The sequence below is a fragment of the Furipterus horrens genome, unplaced genomic scaffold, assembly GCF_987537825.1.
Source record: "Furipterus horrens unplaced genomic scaffold, mFurHor1.1.pri manual_scaffold_9, whole genome shotgun sequence".
NCBI lineage: Eukaryota > Metazoa > Chordata > Mammalia > Chiroptera > Furipteridae > Furipterus > Furipterus horrens.
Window position 1 is genome coordinate 32,326,679 of NW_028327179.1, and position 25,499 is coordinate 32,352,177.

Below are 25,499 nucleotides of genomic sequence, written 5' to 3' on the forward strand. Positions count from 1 at the left end.
TAAGGAAATTTAGTAAAATTAGTATCTGTTGGGGCTTTTTTTGTTGTTTTGTTTTGTTGTTTGGGGCTTTTATGGTTTCCACTGAAAGCAGTAGTGGGAGATGGGATTACAAAGCCTGAGATAGTCGGTGTTTGAAAGAATTTGAAAGTTCAGGCTAAAGCGTCTGAACATTATTTTGTAGGCAGAGAATAATTCATAAAGATTTAGAAATCTAATTTACTTTTGATGATTTTAAGTCAAATACAAAGAATAGAAAAGTATAATAATCATATGGATATTTAATTTACAAAATGATTAAGCAAAATGTGTGCAAGCACGACATGTGATGGGATGGAGGTAGCAGCTAATATGGTGGTAATTATTTTGCAATGTGTGAACATTAATAAACAGAAATCTCATTTAAAATGGAGTAAATTAGGGTTAGGGTTAGGGTTATGGAAAAAAATAAATAAATAAATAAATAAAAATAAAATGGAGTCAGGATGCCCTGGCTGGTGTGATTTAGTTGGTTGGGCATCATCCCACAAAGCAAAAGGTTGCCACTTCGATTCCTGGTCAGGGCACATGCCTGGGTTGAGGCAACTGATCACTGTTTCTCTCTCACACTGATGTTTCTCTCCCTCGTTTTCTCACTTATTTTCCCTCTAAGAAAAAATAAATAAATTCTTTAAAAATAAATAAATAAAATGGAGTCAGGAGGCTGGAAAAGAAAACTCTCATGCATGTGTCACTCAATGCACATACTGACCCCAACCGTAAGAGATACTACATTACATTCTCAGCAAGAGGAAGAAAAGATTCCTTCTTGCCTGGTAACAGCTCAGCCAATGGGAGACTGCCATAACTCTGCCAATGAAAACTCACTACAAACTTTGGTTTCCTCCAATGACCTCTTCATTTACAACAGCTCCTCCCAAGTCTATATGTGTTCCTTCCCTTTGTGTTTTTTTTTTTTCATAAATTTTTTATTATATTTTTTCATTACCATTTATCCCCCTTATGCCCCCTCTCTCTCTAGTCATCACACTGTTGTCCATGTCCATGGGTTCTTTTTCCTCTTTGCTCACTCGCTCCACTCCCTAACCGCCCCCCCTCATAGCTGTCAGCCTGCTCTCTATGTGTCTGTCTCTATTTTGCTTGCTAGTTCAGTTTGTTCAGTAGATTCTGCATATGAGTGAAATCATATGGTATTTGTCTTTCTCTGACTGACTTATTTCTCTTAGCATAATGTTCTCCAGGTCTAGCCACACTGTCACAAAGGCTAAACTTTCTTCTTTTTTACAGCCAAGTAGTATTCCACTGTGTAAATGTTCCATGGTTGTTTTATCCACTCATCTACTGCTGGACACAGGCTTCTCCATATCTAGGGGGAAAAGAGAAACATAAGACTTCCAGGATTCAAAAAGTTCCTTAGTGGCATATAGACACAAAACATAAGACACTTATGTTAAGGTTAACATGTCATTACCATCAAGGTCAAAAAGGCTAAGGTCAACAACATCCCAGGAGTTCCTGAATCCACCTTCCCAATCTAATACCCTTCACCTTCCATCCAGGGTAACCACTATCCTAACATTTGGAATAATTATTTATTTTCTTGCTTTTCTTTATTGTTTTACCATCTATGTATGCATCTCTACATATTGTAGTTCAGTTTTGCCTCTTTTGAACTTTGTTTAAATGGGGCCATAATTTACATTTTTGTTCTTGTTTTTTTATTTGGATTTTGCTTCTTTTGCCCAACAATATTTTTTGAGAGTCATCCATGTTTATGTATGCAATTAGAAGTCCATTTTAAGTGAAGGACAGCAACATGGCCAGGATACAGCATTTACATAATATTTGTCGAGAGATAAAACCAAGTCAAGCAGGTAAAAAAATGGAAAACAGACTAGAAATGGAAGGTTGGTTTAACAGTCAAAAATAAATTAATGATTTATATTGTATCAATAGAATAAAGGACAAAAGTTCATGTGATAACCTCAATATATGCAGAAAACAAATTTCACAAAATCTCACCTTTTTATGATTTTAAAAAACACTGAAAAACTAAGAATAAAAGAAAATCTCCTCAACCTGATAAATTTACCTCTCTAAAAAACATAACAACTAACACTATCATACCTAATGGTAAAATACAATGTTTTCTCCTAAGATCAGCAACAAAATAAGAATGTCTGCTACTGGAGGTTCTAGGTGATCCAATTTGGGTTGTATGTTGGGGGAGAGGTGAAAAAAGGCATGCCTATTTAAAAGGAAGAAGTATAACCACCTCTGTTTACAGATGACATGATCTTATGTACAGAAAATCCTAAGGAATCTACTGTAAAAGCTACTAAAACTAATGAATGAGTTCTGCAAAGCTGAGAACACAAAATCAATACACAGAAATCAATTGTGTTTCTATACCCTTATAGTGAACAATCCAAAATAGAATTGAGAAAACAATTCCATCAAAAAATACAATACTTAGAAATAAATTTAACAAAGGAAGTACAAAACTTATATTCATGTAAACCATGAAACATTGTTGAAAGAAATGAAAGACAACCTAAATAAATAAAAAGACAGCTCATTTTCATGTATTGTATACTATGGTTACACCCATCTTCATGGGCAATACTCCCAAAGCTGATTTACAAATTCAACTAGATTCCTATCAAAATCCCAAGTGGCTTCTTTAAAAAATTTTTACAAACTGATCCTAAAATTCATATGGAAATTTTAGGGATCCAGAATAGGCCAAAAAAAAAAAAAAAAAATTCCTTGAAATTGAAGAAAAGAGTTAGAGGACTCACACTTGCCAACTTCAAAACTTACTACAAAACTACAATAATAAAATGAGATGGAACTGGCATAAAGATAGATATATAGATCAATGAAATAGACTTCGGAGTACAGAAATAAAACCTGTATTTAGAGTCAATTAATTTTCAACAAGAATGTCAGTACCATTCAGTGTGGAAAGAATAATCTTCTTAACAAATGTTGGGACAACTGGATATCCACATGTAAAGTAATGAAGTTGGACATTTGCCTCACAGCATATAGAAAAAATTAATTCAAAATGGATCAAAGACCTAAATATAAGAGCTAAAACTATAAAACTCTTTTCAAATAAAGTGTAAATTTTTATGATCTTAGATAAGGCAATGGTTTCTTCGATATGACACCAAAAGCATAGGCAAAAAAAGATAAAATTAGATAAATTAGATTACATCAAAATGAAAAACTTTGTGCTGTAAATGATACTATCAAAAAATAAAAAGAAAACCACAAAATAAGAGGAAACATTTGCCCTGGCTGGTGTGGCTCAGTGGATTGAGCACCGGCTGGTGAACCAAAGGGTCACTGGTTTAATTCCCATTCAGGGCACATGCCTGAGTTGCTGGCCAGGTCACCAGTTGGGGGCGTGTGAGAGGCAACCACACGTTGATGTTTCCCTCTCTTTCTCGCTTCCCCCCTTCTCTCTAAAAATAAAGAACTAAAATCTTTAAAAAAAAAAAAAAAAAAAAGAGGAAACATTTGCAAATCACACACCTGATAAGAGACCTAAATATATAAAATAACCCTTATAGCTCAATAATTAAAAGATAGATAACCTAATTTTAAAATGGACAAAAGATCTGAATAGACATTTCTCAAAAGAAAATATACAAATGGCAAATGAACACATGAAAAATTCTCAGTATCACCAGCCATGATAAATAAAAATCAAAACCACAATAAGCTACCACTTTACATCCACTAGATTGGCTATAATAAAAAAGACAATAATAAGTATTGGTAAGGATATGAAAAATTGGAAGTTTTATACTGCTAGTAGCAATGTAAAACAGTGTAGTCATTTTAGAAAACAGAATGTCAGTTTCTCAAAAAGTTAAACAAGAGTTACCGTGCAATCCAAAATGCCACTCCTAGCTATATACCAAAGAGAAATGAAAACATGTGTCCACCAAAAAACTTGTACAGGAGTATACACAACATCAGTATTCATAATAGCCAACAAGTGGAAATGTTACAGAAACAGGGGAGTCCAAAAAATTCCCAGAGTTTGCAGCTGGGGGATGGGGAGAAGGAAGCAGCTTTCAGAATGCCTCCACACGCCTGAGGCTGATGGCTGGTGTCTTTCATTATGCAAAATTGCTTGGATGCTTCCAAGGCCTCAGGTGGATGGAAGGAGTCTTGAACCAGGGGACGGTATGGAAAGCACACAAAGCCTACGTGGGGTTCTGTGAATGGTCAGAACTGTTGGCAACACCCATGCATCAGAGGACACAGTCAGGGATATATAGGCAGCTGCGAACACTTTAGGGGGTCGTGCTCTGGGGCTGTCTTCCTCGCTGGCGGGTGTTCGCAGGGGTGCTCTGGAGAAGGAGAGGAGATCCACGTGGTTTACAGAAAAAAGACAGTTTGCAAGGAGGCAGAGAATCCTGGCGGTTTTGTATTGAGAGCTGGAGGGCACCACAGCACAGAAAGGACCTCTCCAATCAGAACTGAGTGATTGACAGCCGCTGGTAAAGCTGAACTGTGTTTGGGAAGTAGGGAAATGCTGTTTCTGACCTTCCTAAAACTGGCTAGGTTTGGTAGGGGGGAGGCAAGGATATGTGTACTATTAAATAAACAATTTTCTTTTCACTCAACTGAAGTATTAAGAGTTGTAATTCTGGAGGCAGGCAATCGGACCCCTAATTGAAGAGTCTGTGGGTTTGTTTTCAATTGGAGCAGCCCAGGGGTTCTATAACAGAAACAACCCAAATATCCATCAATTAATGAATTGTAAATAAAAAGCAGTATATTCATACAATGGAATATTATTTAGCAACAAAAAGGAATAAAGTACTGATGCATGTACAACATAAACCACCTTAGAAAACATTCTAAATAAAAGAAGCCTGTCACATTAAGGACATAATACCATATGATTACATTTATATGAAATGTCCAAAATAGGCATATTTGTAGAAGCAGAAAGTAAATTTGTAATTGCCTAGGGCTGGGCAGGTGATAAGGGTTTGGAAGAAATTGGGAATACAGTTGTCCCTCTACACATCGCGGTTCACTTATCTCGGCCTCACTGTATCGCGGGATTTTAAAATATATTTTCTTTAATTATTTATCATGGATTTTCCGCTTTATCACAGGATTTTGCTGTACTGTATATGTATGTTGTTAAAGTTACGTAGGTTTGAGTGTAGAATATGTTTAAGAACATAAGTAGTGTTTATAAAAGTGTGGAAAAGGTTAATAAGGGAGAGGGAAAGGTTAGTAAAGGACTGGGAACGGTTTATAAGTGTGTGGGAAGGGTTTATAAAGCCTTAAAATATATATAAATACTAAAATAAATTTAATGTTCCTACTTCATGGATTTTCACCTATCGCGGGGGGTGGGGTCTAGAATGTAATACCCGCGATAAGTGAGGGAATACTGTAAATAGTAATGGGTACAAAGTTTTTTGGGGGGGAGGGTATCGAAAATGTTCCAGAATTAGTAGTGTTGGTTGCACATCTCTATGAATATAGTACTAAGAAACATCGAATTATACACTTAAAATAGGTAACATGTATGGATATGAATTATATCTCATAAAGTTGTTATTTTTTAAAAGATAATACGATTAAGTTAAAGACTAAGTGGCAGAAAGACTGCCCAGCCTTAGCCCTACAGTGCATGGAATGGGATAACTACTGGACATATCGTCGTCGTCGGCAGCCGTCCGTCTCGAGAGACGATGGCGTAGCTTCCCAAGAGTCCATCTGCACCGCCGAGAATGGCTGTGCAGTCCAACTCGGGAGTGACACGGTATCTGTCTCCTCCAGTGTTGAATCGACATCTTGTGATGATGCTGGAGTGTCCTCTCCAGTGAAGCTGAAGCTACAGAGCCTGGGAAGGGTGATATGGAGGGTCTGCTGTTGCCCATGCAGCAGACCCCCCCTCTCTTCACAGCTGAAGGGTCCAAGGGAAAGACGGAGTCAATACAGCTTGGCTTCAAGTGCGCTGCAGGAGTTGCCGGTGTTGACTACAACGTCAAACCGCCTTAGGGACTCCGGCTCCGGATTTTCTGTCGGGGTTTACTCCCTTAGCCTTTCCCCTGAAGAGGTATGCCGCAAGGCAGCGGAGGTTTTTTGGAGTCAGAGTTTTCCTTCTCTGATGTGCCCTGACTGGAGGATCGAACCAGCGACACTTAGCTCGCAGGCCGACGCTCAATCCACTGAGCAAAACTGGACATATAGAAACTGATTAACTCCTACATCAAGCCTGAACTTTTCTCCTACAGCATCCTAACCTCATATTGAATTCAATATAATACAATTCAGTATAACCAAAGCTTTGGACCATTTTCTGGGAGTTTTGAAAGACTAAAAGACTGAACAAGGTGATGTGTTAAAGTCAGGAATGAACTCACTTTTTGGACAGAAGCAGTAGACAAGCTAGAGGGCAAAACAGAAGTCTCAAAGAGTTTCAGCCTCTGAATTGCAGCTGTATCTGCAAGCCAAACATAGTTTCTATATTCACTACCCAATGAAAAGATTGTTGGTTAATAGTAATGATTGTGTGCCTACTGCATGCTACACACTGTGATAAGGGCTGGAGACATAACAATGAGTAAGGTACGTTCTCTGCTTCTGAGAGGTCCCCAGCTTGAAGGGAAGCAAATAACTACAGTTAAGTAATAGATAAATGCTGTAGCAGAGGTCTGGACTAAGTCCTGTAGGAGCAGAAGAGGGAACAACTGATTTTGCTTGAGTAAAGCTGAGACAACTTCCTGTGTAGGTGATCTCCCAGCTGGGTCTTGGAGAATGAATGGAAAATGCCTGCAATGCCCTCTAGGCAATTTTGCCATGCATATAAAATTCTTGTTATTAAGCCAGTGTTTATATTCTGCTCTTATCTAAAGACCAAACAAATAAATACCAAAAAGGCACTAAATATGCTATAAAGCTATTCAGAGGATAACAGACATGAATATGTGGCTTATAACATTTACAGGCATTCCTTATCCTGCATTTTGGATAAAAACACAGATAATTTTAAAAAGAATCTATTATCGACCCTAATTTATCTGCTAATAGTTGAGATTTTTTTTCTGTTTTATTTTGCTCTGTCAAACAACATGGTTAGAAGCGACTCCAATAGACACTCTGTGCATCTCAACTTTAGGCCTGGATGGGTTTAATTACTCCTGGTTTAATTTTTTTTCTTTTCTTAAAATAGTTTAGAAGGATTTTCCACAACTTCCCTTGATATTCTGTCTTTGGTCATCTATGGTCTTAGATTAAACAAAGTGTAGGTAGAATGTGTAATTACTCATAAAAACAAACTAGCAACCCAAAAGAATATTAGGATGGGAATTTTCAAAAGATTGAATTCCTCTGAAATAGGAGCTTATCAGCAAATGGCCTGTAAACCAGTTTTGGCCCCCAAATATTTTACTCTGTCTCTGAGTGGGCAGAGTGCTCTTATCTCAGAATGATTAGTCAAGCAATTACAAAGACACCTCACCATTTGATTTTCAGGTTGACCATCTCCTATTGTGATAAAATTGAAATGTCTTTTGTCAGTTTAGTGGGAAAGGAGCAAAACCATGATAACAGGAAGAAAACTTTTATTTTAGAAAAAAATAAGAAACTACCCTTTCACAGAACAGCTCTCTTCCCTTGTACAGACTCCCTTTCTCGCCTCCTGTGCCTGGCTACACTCAAAATTATCCAAACAGATTTCCTAATTCTTTTAAATTACATGTTTCAATCTTCTCCACCTCACTTTCCAGAGAATTGGTTTTGGTATGATAAAAGAAATAAAATAAAATAATTTTTTAAAAATACCTATGTATCATTGAAATGCAGGATAAACTTTGAAGGTATCCAGAGGTTCTTGAAAGTGTTTTTCCCAAATAACTTTCCAACAAAATGGGAGCTTAACAATCTTTGGACTTAAATTAGTACTGAAAGTTTATAGGCCTTCTACTAGTGACATATAGCAATTGTTTCACTGGAGCCCAGCTGAGTCATTGGTTTTATGTGAACAATTTCCTAGCAGGCATGAAAGAAGAATGTTAATTCTTCTCAAATGAAAGGTTAATTTGTATATGATTACAATTGAATTGAACAGAGAATCAGGATGGAGGCCCAATTAGGGATCAGGAAACCTCTGCCCCTGCCCCCAAAGCCTGAGATACTGGCCAGCTGCGTTAGTTTAACCATTTCCCTGGAGTCTTTGAAACCTGAGCCTCTCCCAGAATAAATACAGATCAAGAAGTTGGTCCATCCTGGCCAAATCCTTCCAGAGAGGCCAGAGGTAGACTCTTCCTCTGAGTCCATGGCTCCTTAGAAGTGTGGTCAGTTCCTACTTTGGTGATTACTGCCACAGAAGGTTTATCCCAGCTGCTACTAATTCCAAAGTCTGTGGAAAATTCATGAAGTCTTGTGATGGGACCATACCTGAGAAGCAGTCAATCCAGATCAGGTATACCCTTCCTGAATAGTTTCAGAGCCCTTTGATCCATCATTCATCTTTTCAGCAAGTTTATAGGTGGCCAGTCCCACTGTGCAGTGGGAAATTGCTAGCTATAGAAGAACCCATCAGAGAGCTGCACAGCAGAGATACCAATGGCTAGAGGTCTGGACCCAATGGTATAATCTCGGGTAAGTGACATAACTTCTCTGTACCTTAATACCTTCATTTATAAAATGGGGATAATAATAATACTTACTTCATAGTTAATTTTGAGGAATGAATGAGTTAATACATCTCAAAGTGCATAGAATAGTGCCTGGAAAATGCCACATAAGTATTCACTATTGTTATTTTTGAGCATGGCCAACAGACTGAGGTATCTAAAAAACAAGTTATGATAAAATTAAAAAGAAATCAAATTGCACTTAAATAGGCTTCAGCTTTGATTGGATATCTGGCTATAGTATTATAACATTGGGGAACATATTTGATTATTGTTCAAGAGCAACTGTTCAAACACTTCTCAAACTGGTCTTAACAGATTATTCCTGGAGATATTAATTAGGTGCACCAGAATTACTTTTTCTTCAGCAAACAAATTTGTTTACCCATTAAACAAAATTTAATTGACTTCTTGACTCTAAGGCTTCTCAGTCTTTCATGTGATATAAGCATTAAACCCAGAAGGGGGATTTGGTATGCAGGGTTTACCAGATGTAATTGAATGCAGAATCTATTGTTCTTAGAGTTATGGTACATTTACTAGCTTCCCCAAACTGTGTTCCAGAGGGGAGGCTAGTTCATGTTACTTAGCAACTGACAGAAAGATTATTACATCAAGTAATATTTAAGTCCTACCTTCCTAATTCCTAATTGGTATGAACAAATTATGTCATACTGAAAAAAATATTCCCAAGTGTGAGATTTCAAAGACCAGTAAAATCAATAGGTTGCTACTATTTTATCTTGCCAAGAAAGATCATTAAAATAAACCATCATTTATTATTACCATGGTTTCATAAAAGAAAAACATTTAACAACCAAATGAAGTGAAGGAATAATATAACTTAAAAGTAAAGGGCAATTATTGAAATTGAATATATTTAGACGTATAAAAAATTTAATACATTATTTGCCTTTTTGTCACTTTGCCTTGCATGAGAGAAAACTTCTTGGTCTGTCATTTTGGAATTACTGATGTATACAGCAGCACATGGAGCTTATCAAATTAACCCAGAATATTTCAGATATGTTTTATTTTGCAAAAGATTGTCCTTTCTTTTTCATTGGCCCCATTGGTCTCTGTTATGGGGTCCTGTGTATCTGGATGATTAACATATAGGGGTTGGCAAAAGTAGGCTTACAGTTGTTCATATGGGAAAAGAGATGCACGTTATGATTATTACGATAGCTTTATCTACTCAAAAAATGCTACAGTGTCACAGTACACTTAGGGGCAATCTCGTAAGTGCTCAGATTGCCGGCCTTCATATAAACAATAATACAAGAATAAACTCTGTGTTTTACATACTCATAACTGTAAACCCACTTTTGCCCGACCCTGTGTATGTGTCTGGATATTATTATCATGCAGAGAGATGGTGCTTTTATCTTGCTGGTATGTTAGGAACACCAAGGCGGTGGAAGGAGTGAGGGACAGGGCCACTCCAGACATGCCACTGTCCTATAAACATATCACCAGGCTTCTCTGGGCATTTTCTTCAAACTTACAGCTAAATCCTCTCAAAGGTAATAAAGGAACATCCACTCTTTTCTCGGACTCTTCTCTGAATGTATAACAATTTGCCTTAAATTAAGACATGGTTCTCCCTTGAGGAGGCTACAACTCTTAGGTAGATGCTGTTCATTTTCCCAAGTCCATCTGGGTTAAAAGGAGGGACCAATATCTTCTTCATTCCCCAGTGAAATTTCCAGACCTTCATTGCTCCACTTTTACATAAAAACTGCTTGAATTACTCTCTTTCAGACTTCAGGAGTACCCCCTGTCCTGGTTTCTCTCTTACCTCTCCTGCTTTTCTGACTTCTCATAGAATCCTTTCTTCACCATCCCTTCAAGTATGGCATTCCTTGGTGTGGTCTCAGACCCTACTCTTTCTCACTTTGTATTCTTTCCCTCAAATTCCTCATCCAGTCCTATCATATCAATTGCCATCTATTTGCTAATGAAACTCAGATTTTTATTTTTTTGCCCCAAACCCTTTTCTGGCCTTCAGACCTATATATCCTGCTACTCATCCTCCCCCACATATTCCACAGGTCCCTCAAATATGCTCATAACTAAACTCATTTCTTTCTCCTAAAACCTGTGTTTGCTCTCTCAGACTCTGCACCATCTTCCATCCAGCTGAAGCCAAAATCTAAGGGACACTTTATCTCTTCTTTTTCGTTCACCTTCCACAACCCCCAGACCCAATATAACATTTTTCCTTGAGATCAGTCAAATATCTCTAGAAACCTTTTCTCTTTTTCTGGGCTTATGCAAGTCACTGTCATCCCTTGTCTTTATAACTGGAACCCCAGCCTCACCCCTTCAGTGTTTTCTTCACTCTGCAGAGTGATCTTTCTAAAACTCAAACCTGATGACAACATCCCCAGGCCTGAAACTCTTTAATGGTTTCCCCAACCCAAACTCATCACCACGATGGCAAGGTCCACATGATCTGGCCCCTGCCTGTGTCCACAGCCTATGCTGTCTCCTCTCTATACCTGACTATCAGGGTCTTGAAGAAGCCACTCTCCCTTAGGACTCCCTTTTCTGAAACACTCCTCCTGACACACACACCCCATCTGTCCCACCCCTCCCTTTGCTTGGCACATTTTTCCCTCCTACTTCAGGTCTCAGCTTGGATATCTCTTCCTCCAGGAAGTTTTCCCAGATCCTTCAACCCAGTATTGGGTTAGGAGCCCTTGCTCTGTACTCTCACAGCATGCTGACCTTTCCCTGTTGTAGAATTTCCTACAAAACCAATAATTTTGTTTATTTGTTTACCTTCCCCACCAGACTGTAAGTTCATGAAGACATGGACCATGTGGTTTTTATTAACAGTCATATCCCTTGAACCTTGCACTTGACCAGCTCATAATAGACATTCAATAGAATTGTGAATAAATGAATTGATGTATTTGATGATTGTTTTTTATTTGAAATGTTCTTACAGTGGTTGTATCATTTAGGTCCCAGGAGGAAACAGCACACTCAACATAGGACAATTCAGGGACAGGTGACTTACAAAGGGATTATGTACAAGTATGAAATATAGAAAAACCACTAGTAATGACATAGTAACTTAGGATGTCACCACCTTTAGGCCAGAAGCAGTTACCAAACAGGAAGGAGAGAATCACGTAGAGTCAGCTGCCTGAGAGAGCATTGGCCTTTAGAGAAGAGACACAGTCAGGGTTCAACAAGAGAAACAGAACTAGTAGAAGATGAACATTAAGAGATTTAGTGCAAGGCATTGGCTTATGTAATTGTGGATCCTGGCAAGGCCCGGGCAGCATCTGTACAGCAAGCCATCAGGAAGAACTTCCAGTCACAGGATCAAGCTCCTGTCCACAGAGAGAATTTGTTCTCCTGGGAAACCTCAGTTCTGCTCTTAAGGCATTTGAACTGATTGAGTCAGGCTCACCCAGATTACCTAAGATACTCTCTTATTTACAGTCAATTAATTATGGGCTTTAATCACATCTACAAAATTCTTTCACAGCAATACCAGGATTAGTGTTTGAGTGAATAACTGGGAACTATAGTTTAGCCAAGTTGATGCATAAAACTGACCATCTCAGCTAATGTGACTGACGTGAGCCAGGGAATACACATCCTGACCTCCCTCTCCAGGACTCTCAGAAGACAGAAGCTATTGAACGAATTCTTACAGGTTATTGAATGCCACACAGTGCCTGGAGTGTGAAGAAGGGAGACAGAACCAAGCTCCAGCCCACAGTCTGTGTTCTCAAAAAGGTAAATAAAGATTCAGACTCAGAAAGAAGCTCCGTGAAGAGGAGAGGAGCCTCAAATTTAGGAAGGAAGATTAGAAACAGCAATGTTTCTACTGAGGGCTCCTGGGTAAAAGGTTTGTCCTTCTGGGGGCTTTCCCTTGGGCTGTGGGAACACACCCATATGGTGTACAGTTCCACATATTGCCCCTTAAAAGTCAGAAATCCCATTACGCACACCAAAACTCCCTGACAATTTGAATGCACCTCTACAAGCTCCTGTGGTGCGCTGTGAGGATAAAGAGCCAGGGTCTGGCCTACATCCTCTTTCCTGCAGCTATCCACACGTGGAAGCTGCAGCCTGGTGAAAGTGGGCCAACCAGTCCTGAAGCAATAGAAAAGCAGGCAGGTGGACAACTCAGGTACTATGAGGGACACCCACCTGCCAGTATTTCCCAGGTGCAAATGGGTGAACTATCTTCTGGGTGATACATACTTTTCATCGTAAAAAGTTAGACTCTGAGGTTAAACTGTTAAGGTGCAAATTCCTGCTTCACCATTTGTTGAGGATATGAGATTTTAGACAGGTTAATCAACCTATAGAAAGAAAATGATTATAGAGATTAAATGAATTAATACAGACTTGAAAAGAGTATCTGACACATAGTAAGTAACCCATGAAAGCTAGCTATTATTATTATCGTTCAAAGCAGATTGATGTTTTCAATTTTCTAAATACAATAAACTTTAAGAATTTTCCATGGATTTAGAGCAGGGGTCAGCAAACAAAGTCAACTAGTTTGTCACCTGTTCTTGTAAATAAAGCTTTATTGGCACATAGCCATGCCCAATCATTTACGTATTGTCTATGGCTACATTCACTCTGCAGAGTTGAATAGTAGCCACAGCAATGGTATGATCCACAAAAACAAAAATATTTACTCTCTGGACCTCTACAGAGAAGGAGTGACAACCTCTAATTTAGAAAATAAAAATGACAACTTGAAAGAGATTAAATGAACCTGCTTTGTATTCAAAGAATAGATACCTTATTATAAGGTACAAAATTTGATTCTTCCCAAGGGAACCTTAGCACTCATTACACATTATTAAGAAACATGTGCTGAAAATAAAGGATGTTCTCCTTTATTCATATCCCTCAACCCCCTCCTTTTTTATTTTTGCCATGTCTAAAAAGAGAAGACCTAACATAGTATTTCAAATATGCATTTTAAAAATGAAGAGCCAGAAAATTCCCTTTCACTTGGTTCTGTATGCACAACTTTGATCACCATCTGTCAATGGAAGTTGGTTCAGTGAGTTAGAGAATGATGCTAGTGAAGCCAAAGTAAAGACTTTGACCCTTAACCAGTTGCTGACATTTTATTCTATACAATGACCTTGTACACAAATCACTAATTCCTGTCAGCTTTTTCATGCAGATGATCACAAAGCTATGCCAAGTGGTATTTTGATCCTCTTAAATTCATCATCACTACTGATACAATCATTCAAGAAATATACCCTCATATGGTGGTTCAGAAACCTCCTGTTTACCTGTGGAAGATGACTTGTTTTCATGGACATACTATTATGTATATTCAGAGAAACACATGGGTTGACGAAATAGGCGCTTACCTGATAGGTGAGATCAGTCAGGAAATAGAAAAATTATTACACTACTTAAAACCCTCTCTACCAGGAATCTCCCTATCCTTTGTTGCAATGGTTCCCCTATTTTCTCTTACTTTACTAAATACTGCATGCTCCTGACTTTGACTTGGCAAACCTGGCTTTGTTTTCTAGGTTCTAATTTAAACATGGCAACCTGCTTCTGCTCTTCATCTTTCCTATATCCTCCCCTTCATATTTTTATTCAAACATGGTGACTGGACCCTGAATCTCTGTTACTTTCTTTGTTACTTGATTTAGGAGAGAGGGATGAGCCCCTCCACACACATAAAACAGTCTTCCAATGAAAGAGCCTATCAGTGCCAAAAGGATCAAATAGGGAGAAGGTCAAATACTAAGTATTGCTTTTTCCTCACTTTGTATTGTAGTCAGTATCACATTCGTGATCAATCTGCAGTAAAATCTTCACATAAATTATATATATGGAAAGTAGGCATTTGGGGAAATGCTTTCTTTCTAAAACACAATGTCCTGTCTCTTAGCCAAGCACACTTATTTTAAAGAGTTGGTATGCAATTAATGTATTTGGAACACATGACTGATTAAAAATAGCAGCACTGTTAAGTTCTAACTTTGTTCTTTTGCCAGTTTTGAAGTTCCATGAGAGCAGAGGATTTAACGATCATAGTAACAAGATAAAACCAAAGCTTACGTATGTTTGCCTGCTTTGTTTCATTGAACATGTCCAAATCTGCATATGTAATCCAAATCAGGAACTGCTACAGGCATACATTCTCAGTTCAGTAGATCATTTACAACATTTACATCACTTGAAGTTTTCTAATATATTTTACATATTGGCTTACTTTATTAGATGCACTTGTTTTCAATGGAACTGGACATGATAATAACATAAAGCATAACTTCAAGGGTGGCTCAATAAAAGGAATCTTTATTTTTCCAGCTTACCCTACCCTAAAACTTATGTTTCTGAAAATTCTTTTTGACTTTTATTCTCTAGAGCAAGTTTCTTTTCAGAAAAAGAAGAAAAAATTCTTGATCTGTCAAATTTTATTGGTTTGGGTTTTTTTTGTTTTATTTTGTTTTGCTTTGTTTTGCTCAGTCCTTAAAAGCCATTTCTGCCTTGCTGATTCATAAAACCAAATGTACCAAAATCTTTCTGCGCTTCTAGAAAAATTAAATTAAATAACTGTATTAATGGGTTCAACACAAATTTGTTGGGGATGTCACACAAATATGATCCTGTTGTCTTTAGTCAGCTCCACAACTTCTCTTTCGACTGAACAGATGGTGGAACGAAGTATTGTCCCATGTCCCCAATCCACCCTAGACTCCATATTATCAGTTATTCTCTCTTCTTTCTTCAAATTCTCCCTCTTTGTTCTCTCCCTTCAGGTTGCAAACAGGCTTAAGTTTCTCAGATTCTAAAACTTTTAAAATAAATACATAGAAATAAAACAAAAAGTAAACCTTGTTTCTTCTATGCAGTCCTCTCGTTTTTTAACTGGCTCACTTCTTAAAATGGTAATCTATGCAGATTATCTGTATTGAGCTTTCAATAAATTCTTCAAGTTTAATTTCTTTCTCACCATTCTGTAAAAGTGATTCTGGCCCTCTTCCTTGTTAATCTGTCTATGGTATTTGACCTGGTTGAACACTCCCTAGTGTTGGAAGGGTACTTCCTTTTTTTTTTTTTTTCTGGCTTTAAGTTTTTATGTGAAGAAAAGGCCACTAGGGTACTTTCTTTGCACTGCACAGGAAAGGAGTAAATTTTCTGTTTTATGAGTTTGGGAGAAGGAGCAGAGTTTGCTTCCTCAATAACAGGAGATGGTTTAAATAAATTATAATAAAAGAACACGGAGGAAGAGTGTTTCCTCACCTCTTCCTTGCATGAGCACACACATCCTTCCATGCCTGTCCTTGCCTGCCGTAAAGTAGTTCAGAGGCTGTCACTGACAGACTTACAGTTCTGTTAGCACACCTGCTTAGCTAACAACCAAAAGGCATGTCCTCTAATTTTTATTAGTAATAAAATGATTTTTTTGATCTCCATTTGCTTCTCTCAGTTGGTGCCAAAGTCCATGGGGTAGATAGAAGTTTTTTACTGGCCTGTCTCCCCAAACTCCAAAACTGGTTCCTCCCACCTACTCTAGCGGCTTTCATGTCTTTCTCCTCCCTTTGCACATACCTGTAGGTACTATATTGTAGCACAAGTTGTATTACATTTTATAATGTTCCCTAGTTATAAAAATAATTCTTGTTACAGAAAAGGTTTAAAGTAAAAAAGTACAAAGATAAATGTAAAAATTTATAAATACAGAGCCCAGATACATCTTCCTCAAACATTTTGGAAGCTTTCTTTCTAGTCTTTTTTTCTAATGGTATAAGAAATTTTATATATATTCAACATTAGAATCAAACTTTATATACTCTTGTATCCTGCTTTTTAAAGAAATTATAGTGAACATTTTTCATGTCATTAAACATTCTTCAAAAATACAATTTTTAATAAATTAAAAATAAAAAATAAGATTTTTAATGTCTACATAATATTCCATTATATGGATGTATCATAATTTATTTAAACAATTTCCTATTATTAAACAGCATTCCTCTTTTTTGCTGTTAAATATACTATTTTTTATTCATGTTTACTATATGCAAAGAACTATCTCATATCTTTTACAAAGGTTGCCTAATTATCACAACAATCCAATGAGGAGGTGATGTTATCACCATTTTATAGGGAAAGGAACTGAGGCCAGAGACTTGCTCAAGGCACACAGCTAACTAGTGGCAGAGTATGATCACTGGTCCACCTGCCTCCTGTGCCTGTGCTCTGAATCACCTCTCTATGCAGCGATGTGATAAACATCTTAGTGCACACATTTTTTAAAAGATGCCATTCTTACAGTCTCAAAAATTAAAGATGAATTAAGAGCTGGATATTTTAAATATATATCTCAGAGATAATATGGGAAAATATATTTGTAAATTTAACATTAAATGAGGCACAAATTGCAGACGCGATAAAGGAAAGGATAGACACATATAACTACAGAAAAAAAAAAAGTAAATTCTAATAAAACGTACCGATCAGTAAACACTGGGTGGATTCGGCTGCCTGGAATCTAATTACCCTCCTTTAAGCAACAGCTGATTCCTACTTGGCCATCCGCCCCTCCCCCACTCTCAGTGTGGCTCCAGTGCTCTTGATTCCACCTCGAGTTCCAGGAAGATCGGATGATCTGGGCCCAGGTAATAAAAGCAATGCACTACCTGACAGTGATTGTTTCAGAAGTGGGCAGAAAATTCAAGTCAGAAATTATCAAAGTCAAATTCAATTGCTGACTTGTTGAAGTGGATTCTCTCTCTTCCACTGGTCTTGGTGTTGGAATGATGTGAGCTGGGGACTGCAGAGTCAAAGCTGAGAGTGAAGCTGTCCCAATTAAAGACAAAATGCAAACTCTGTAAAAACAGGAACTTTTGTCTGCCTGGTTCACTCACTTATGAATTTTTAGTTCCTATAACATTGCTTGGTATATAATAGGCACTTAAGTACTTGTTGAGTGAATGAATGGAGAGAGAAAGAAGTTCAGTCTTAGATTATATAATTTAAATTCTGATTCCAGTTGCCACAAGTCCATCACTGGGCTTTTTAGATATATAAACCAATAAGTCTCCATTTTTATTTAAACCAGTTGGAATAAACTTTTCTGTAATTTGCAACTTGGCTATGTTCTGTATGTTTGTGTTTCCCTAAAATGCATAAGTTGAAATCTTAACGCCCAAAGGTGATAGTTAAGTGAGGTCTTTGGGATGTGATTAGATCAGGAAGGTGGAGCCCCCTGGCACCCTCTTTATCATTGACGTTTTATACAGCTAATATTAGTTTGTTTCCCCTTGCATTTATTCTTCCCCATTGTTCTTTGTTTTTCTGCATCTGCTATTATTATTTCTCTCTTTAATGTAGGGCAGCTGGTGGTAAGTTCTCTCAATTTTTGCCTGAAAATGGTTTATTTCACTTTTATTTTTAAAGGATATTTCACTAAGCGTGGAATTCTAGACTAGTATTTTTCTCTCCAACACTTTTGAAAATATCATTCCATACTTTTTCTGTGATCCCCTGTTTCTGTTGAGAAACAGCTGACATTATAATTTTTGTTCCTTTAAAAGTGATATGTACTTTCCCCACCTCTGATTGCTAAACATTTTTAAGTTGTTTTTTTATTTTCAGCAGTTTTACTGAGATGTACCTAGGTATAGTTTTCTAAGTATTTATCCTGCTGTCATTCTGAGAGCTTTCTTGAATAACTGTCATTGGTTTTGAACATTTTCAGCCATTTTTTCTTACCTATTGCTTCACCCCATCTTCTTTCTAGTCTCCTTCCAGAAGTTAAGACATTTTCACTCTGCCTCCTATATCTAAGATTCCAATATTTTTTATATTCCATTCTTTTTACTCCATTTCAGATTTTTCCCCTACCTACCTTCTTGTTCTTTATTATTTACCTCAACTGTGTGTAATCTGACGTTATAAATAAAAATTAATAATAAAATAATTAATTAATTAGTTAAAAGAGATTCCACAGAGCTCGGAAGCCCCCTCCACTCGCAGGGTTATCCTCACATGGGATACAACAAGAAGTTTGCGACCCAGAAAAGAGCCCTCACCTAACCATGCTGGCACCCAGTTCTCAGACTTCCAGCCTCTGGAAGTGTGAGCAATGGATTTCTGTTGTGTATAAGCTACTCAGTCCATGGTATTTTGTTAGAGCAACCCCAATAAAGTAAAACAGATAATTGGTACCCAGAGTAGAGTTGCTGCTGTAACAAACACCTAAAAATGTGGAAGTGGCTTAGGAACTAATGGATAGAGGCTTGGAAGAGTTGTAAGGTGCATGCAAGAAAAAGCCTACATTTCTGTGAATGGACTCACAAAGGGCGATTCTTGTGAGAGCTTACTCAAAAGCTGCAGTGAAAGCCTCGGGCGTCATAGAGACTACCTAATGGTTGTTAACAGAATGTTGGAATAAATGTGGATGATAAAGGTCATTCTGTTGAGGTCTCACATGGAAATAATATTTTTGGAAACTGGAGGAAAGGCAATCTTAGTTATAGAGTGGCTAAGAGCTTAGCTGAGTTGTGTACCTGCCGTAATGTTTTGTGGAAGGAAGAGCTTGTAGGTCATGAAAAGTGGATATTTGGCTTTGAAGAAATTTCCAGGCACAGTGTTGAAGGAGAGGACTGGTTTCTCTTCGATGCTTATAGTAAAATCCAGAAAGAGAAGCATGATTTAAAGGTAGAATTGTTCATTAAAAAGAAAGCAGAATTGTAAAATTTGGGAAATTCCCAGCCTATCCATTCTGAAAGAAACAAGAAAGTTTGTTGGGAGAGAGCACATAGAGTGGCTGAGTTTGTTAAGGAAATTAATATGGATTGACCATCTCAGCAGAAGACAGGAAACTATTCTCAAGGTAATGGAGAGATTGGTTGGCCATCAAAACAAGAAGCTGGGACCTGTAATTCAAGATAATGACAGAATGGCCCTGAAGGCATTTCAGACTGGCCCTACCATCACAGGTTCAGAGTTCAAGGACCTGGGAAGCAGATGATTTCAAAAGAGGGGTTTTTGGCTACCTCCCATTCATTGCAGGTTTTGCTTCCCAAATGCCCCTGCTGTGCTCCTCAGCTTCCAGGTGCTGAGGGAGAGGAAGAAGGCAGCTGCCCCTCTGCAGCGCACAGTCAGGAACCGTGGTGGAACCCCTGCAGAACTCAGAGTGCCCGAGCCCTGGGAGCATGGGTATCTCCACTTACATTTGGAAGGATGGAGGCTTCCAGGACAGCAGCTTCAGGAGGCAGAGGGGCTACTGCAGGGTCTGCATGAAGGCAATGACCATAGGAATTGTGGGGGCAGGGTCCAGTCCCAGAGAGGGACAGGCACGGGACCCCAACCTGTGAGAGCTTGCTGTGTAAGCTGCACCCAGCAAAGCTGTGAGGGCAGGGTCACCAAAGCCTTGGAGACCCAAATCCCACCCTAATGTGTCCAGTAGGTGGTACCTCTGCTCCAGTGGGCCTTAAGGTTTTGGACTTGCTCAGACAATATTACTCCTCTCTTCTTTTCTACTTCTCCCTAATAAGACCGTCTATCCTATGCCTGAGCCTCCCCTGTATTTTGGAAGTGTATAACTTGTTTGATTATACTGGTTCAAACCTGGAGAGCAGTTTGCGCAAGGATGAATGTCTCACCGTATCTGATTTAGATGGGACTTTAGACTTAGACTTTTGAGTTGATGCTGGAACAAGTTAAGACTCTTGGGATTGTTGGGATGGAATGAATGTATTCTGCATCTGAGATGGAAATGAATTTTGGGGAGCCAGAGTTGGAATGCTGTGGTCTGAATGCTTGTGCCCCCGCCTCCCATATTCTTATTTGGAAATCCTACCCCCTCCAAATGATAGTATTAGGAGGTTGGGCCTTTGGGAGGTGATTAAATCATAGAGTCAGAGCCCTCATGAACATAGTTAATGCCCTTACAAAAGAGGCTCCAGAAAGATCCTTTGTCCCTTCCTCCATGTGAGGCCAGTGCGTAAGGGTGCCAGCTATGAACCAGAAAGGGGTTCCTGACCTGATCATGCTTGCACCTTGACCTTAGACTTTCCAGCTTCCAGGACTTTAAAAAATCAATCTCTGTTGTTTATAAACTACCTAATCTGTATTATTTTGTTATAGCAGATGAATGAAATAAGACACAACTAAGAGTCTTAGATAGGTACAACCAAGTTCAAAGTTAAATGACAATGAGAAAATACTTGCTACAAACATAAGTTTAAAGAACATAAAGTATTTCTTCAAATTAATTAAGACATCTACCCTATAGAAAAATACGCCAAAGAAATAAATAGGCGGTTTATAGAAATAATACAAATGAAGCCTATGAAAGAGTTCAACATCATTAGTAATCTAGGAAGGGTAAGTTAAAACAACAATACAATATGATTTTGAAATATAATTGGCAAAATTTATAAGATCTGATAAACTCAATATTAGTAAGAATGTAAACAGTCTCTTTTTTTTACTGTTGGCAAGACAGTAAACTAATAAAGTCTTTTTAAATAAGATAATAAATGGTATCCATCAAAATTTTAGATGTGCATACCTTTCAATCCAGGATTTCTACTTCTAGGTATTAGTCCTTGAGAAGCACTCACACATATGCCTGGACAAGTACAAAAGTATTTACCATAGCATTGTCTGTAATAGTCCAAAGTCAGGAACGGTCAGATAAATTTTGGTCGACTTCTATGCACCATTTAAAAGACTGAAATAACTCTTTATATAGTAACTTGGAAACATCTCCAAAATATATATTTAAAATAAAACCAGATAATTACAAAATAATATGCATATGGAGGATAAATTATTTTACATAATAAAAAGTATTTATGTTGGTAAGTATATGTACCTACATGAAAACAAAAATCAGTAAGTATACACATCAACTCGAAACAGAGTTGATTAACATTTATTAACAACACGCTTATCCTGAACTCCTAGAGAAAACCTTTGTTAACATCTTCCTGTTCCTCAAGCCCTTTCTAAGCATGTACTACCCAAATATCGCCAGGTTTCACAGTACTGTAGCGTTTGTTAGTCCGTTAGTACCATGTGAGAAAATGCGAGAATGTGGGAAAGAGTTGCTCTTGTGCTACCCTTTGCCCCAGGGCCACCTGCTCTGCTAGGGAGGGTCACTAATATTTGCAAGGTTCTGCTCAAGCCTCAGCAGACCACAGCACAGCCCTGTCTTCACTTTTGAACAATAGGCCCGCCCTTCCCTCAGGCCGCTCTCTCCACTCTAACAGTACCTGTTCAGCAACTTTTAAGACCCATACTCATCCTCCCTCTGAAAAGGAAGAGAAATATGGCTCTTCTTCCTGGGTTGCACTCTCTAAGGTGGTTCCCATAACAGAGGTTTAGGGGCTAAGGTGTTATAGCTCTTTTTAGCTTTATACATATACATCCTTTCTTCTAACAGGATGCATTTCCATAGAGAGAGTAGGGAGGTGTCCACTTTCAAATAACAAAAGCCACTAAAGACTCAAAATTACTTAGGGAGAAATTTATCATGCAGCTATTCATGCACAAGTAAAAAATGACTTTAGAGCAAAGGTTTTTCATTGTAGCATTGGTTGTAATAGCCAAAAATTAGAAACAATTCAAATGCCCATCAAAAGAAACTGGTTAAATGAATGATGATATATCTAGATCATAAAACATTAGGCAACTGTGAAAAAAGAATGAAAAAGTTGTCTTTATAACAATAGAAAAAGAAGCCCAAGATTTAAAAAAAGCAAAAAACCAAGGTGCAGAATGGTATGTAAAACATGCTACCTTTGTAAACAAATGAAGATAAATAAGAATCTGTCTTTGTTTTTGCTTGTATAGGAAGAAGCTATGGAAATTTACAAAGGAAATTAAGGACAGTGTTACCAATAGGAGGGACTGGGTGAGAATGTGAGAACTGGTCAGCTGGAGGACAAGGACAGTAGGGAGACTTTTTACTGAATATCTTTTTATATTATTTCACTTTTAAACCATATTTATGTTACACCTATTCAGATCTTCAGGTTTTCTTCTCTTAAGGTCAAGTCTTTTCCATGGCGCCAGGCAAGTGAAAGAAATCCTTGCAAGTTAGCTTGCAAGTTAGCTTTCTGGCCCCAATCCTTATACTTCCCCACCCCCAGGAGTTTTTCTGGAGATTTGTAAATTCAGTCAGTGTAAATGAGTAGGGGACAGAGAGAGCACATGACTTTTCTACCCGATGTCCCCTTATGCAAGATATATTCTGTTTTATACACCCACAAAGACACATACAAACATAATAACATGTATCATGCTTCCATAAATAAATACTCCTTGGGTTACAAATACCTGAAATTCAACATAAACTATTGTAATCATTCTAAGAGTTCCCATGTACACCAAAGGCAATAAAGCACTTAATAAAATTCCTAATTTCTAGGGTTGGTGGAAAGACAAAATAAATTAATGCACATAATAAAAAGTAGTTATGCACCTGCTAAACAGTAAATAAACATTAGTTGTTACTATCATTTGTGGACATTTTAAAACATAATATTTTTTTCTGTACCACATGTCTGAATACTATTTGTATCATAGTATAAAAGTTACAAAATAAGCATTAGATTCCCCACCCTCCCCAGAGCTAGCTGACTTTAATTTAGCCAGCTATAGTGTTATAGCTTTTGGCTCTCAGAATTCAGGTTTAAGGCACATTCTCAATTATAAGAAGCCCTGTCACTGGCAGCGAGCTGGCTTTGTTTTCGTGGTTTTACATGAAAGAAGGAACAGATGACTTTCTGGCCTTTCTTTTTTCCTTCTGAAAGTCAGTGAGTTTGGCAATAACAAAGCTCATGACACATTCTCACCAGATTCAAAGATTACACTTTAAGGTCTTCTCTTTTACTCCTCAGTGAGGCAGGGGGCTCCCAACCTGACCTCTCTCACCTGAAGTGTGTGTGACAGCAGAGAGGTTTGTATGCACCTGTCTGGAAATGACTATTAAAAAATGCCTTCAAATGAATATTAAAGTTGCGTGACTAAACTGTAGCTGAGTGTCTCAGCTACAAGCAAAAGGGAATGTTTGCATGAGTCAGGAAACAAAATAGCTACCTGAGCAGCAGAAGGCTATGTGGGGCTGGTAGGAAAGGCATCCTGAGAGTGTTCCAGACCAATCCAGGCCCTTCAGGAAGAATGATACACAATCAGGAGGGCTGAGTGGAGGACAGGGGCCAAGGCTCTATGGGTTGTCGGCACTGGGATACCTGGGGGGTTATTTTGTGCATTTGATAGAAACAGACAGATGTTCTTTTGGCCTTTTTTTTTTTTTTTTTTTTGGCATCTCTGTTGCTGGCAGGTGGACAGAAGTGAGCCACCCACCATTGCTGTCATTACCATAACAGGTCTTCAGCAGAATCTTCCCATAATCCCTCAAGGTGTCTCCTGGGACATTGTGGTACAGTGACTTGCCATACAACCGCTTATACACCCTTCAGATGTCCAGGGGTTGATCTTGCTGCCTGCTCCCCTCTTGGCTGCATTGAGCGTTTCAGCAAAGAAGGCAGGGGATTCCTGAGACATTTCTCCACAGCCGGCATGCCCTGCTCCAGGTCCCCAGACTTCTTCAGGCAGATGCTCTTCTCACTGTCTCCACCTATCATTCACTCATATTCATTGAAAACTGCCACCAGGTGGACCTGGCTTCAGGAGCACAGGGTTGCATTGAACTTAGACTCATCTGTCTCCAGGCGGTTCTCCCCAGCTGTGTACAGCATCTGGACAACTCTCTGAAGCGAGCAACATGTCCACATTTGTGCCTCCATCTTCATTTCCCCGAGAGAGAGAGAGCTGAGGAGCCACTGGAAGTGCCCTGAGGCGTCGCTGCAAATGGCCTCATCCAGGGCCTCTTTGAATTCTGTTTGGCAGTATCTGCTCACTTCCTAGATGTGCCTGTTGCTGTGGGAAGTGAGGATGTCAGTTAGGCAGGTTTCCTCAGTGTCATCCCCTTAGATGGCTTCCTTTATTTCACACATTTCAAAGAGGACTGGGTCTTCATCATAGCCAGCATGGTCTTCTCAAAGGTTCCTGACAGTTTCGTTTGCAGATGTTCGATCAAATCCTTCCCATGAGCTGTCTTGAAGGACAGGAGGATCTGCTGCCACTGCATGTTGCAGCAATTCCTCAGGCAGTTGATGATGGCCTCTCCTCAGTCCCTAAGCCTTTCATACCCAGCCTTTCGCAGGACCTCAGTGTCTCGCAAAAGGTGGAAGTCAGGAACATCTGTGATGGTGTTTTGCTTTCCAAGTTGGGCTGAGGGCATGAGAGGGGTGATATCCCTGGACCCTTGCCATCATGGGTAGGTTGGCACTGGCTGCTGCTGCTGCCTAGGAGGTGGCATTGGCAATTGCCCAAAGTAGGTCATTGGAGGCTTCCCAGGGTAGGGCCCTGGAGGTTGCTGGCCTGGCACAGGGGCTCCCATGCTTGGCAAGTATGAAGGCATCCCACATGGCAGGTTTCCTCCAGGGGCAAGTACATTCCATATGGAGGCACTGGCTGCTGGACGGTAGAAGGTTGCCCAAAATCCCCAGGTGGGGATGGAAGGTTAACTGCTCCCAGGGGCCCCAACGTATATGTTTGGCATGTTGGCTCCTCCGGAGGTCCCCTGACATATTGGCTGCCATTCATTCTGGAGCGATAGTCCTGGTTGAACTGCCCTGCTTAATTAGCCACCTTATCCAGCCCAATAGGAAGCATGTTGGGCAGGGGGTAGCCAGCACCTCCCTAGGCACCAACAGCTGGTGCAAATGGGGGCTAGCCACCTGCAGGCAGTGGGTAGCCTGAGTATCTCAT

At 38.9% G+C, this 25,499-nt stretch overlaps 1 pseudogene; it reads right to left on the minus strand.

The window, feature by feature from the left end:
* Positions 1 to 1,331: 1,331 nt before the first annotated feature.
* LOC150001539 (annexin A11 pseudogene) lies at positions 1,332 to 25,499 on the minus strand (annotated as a pseudogene).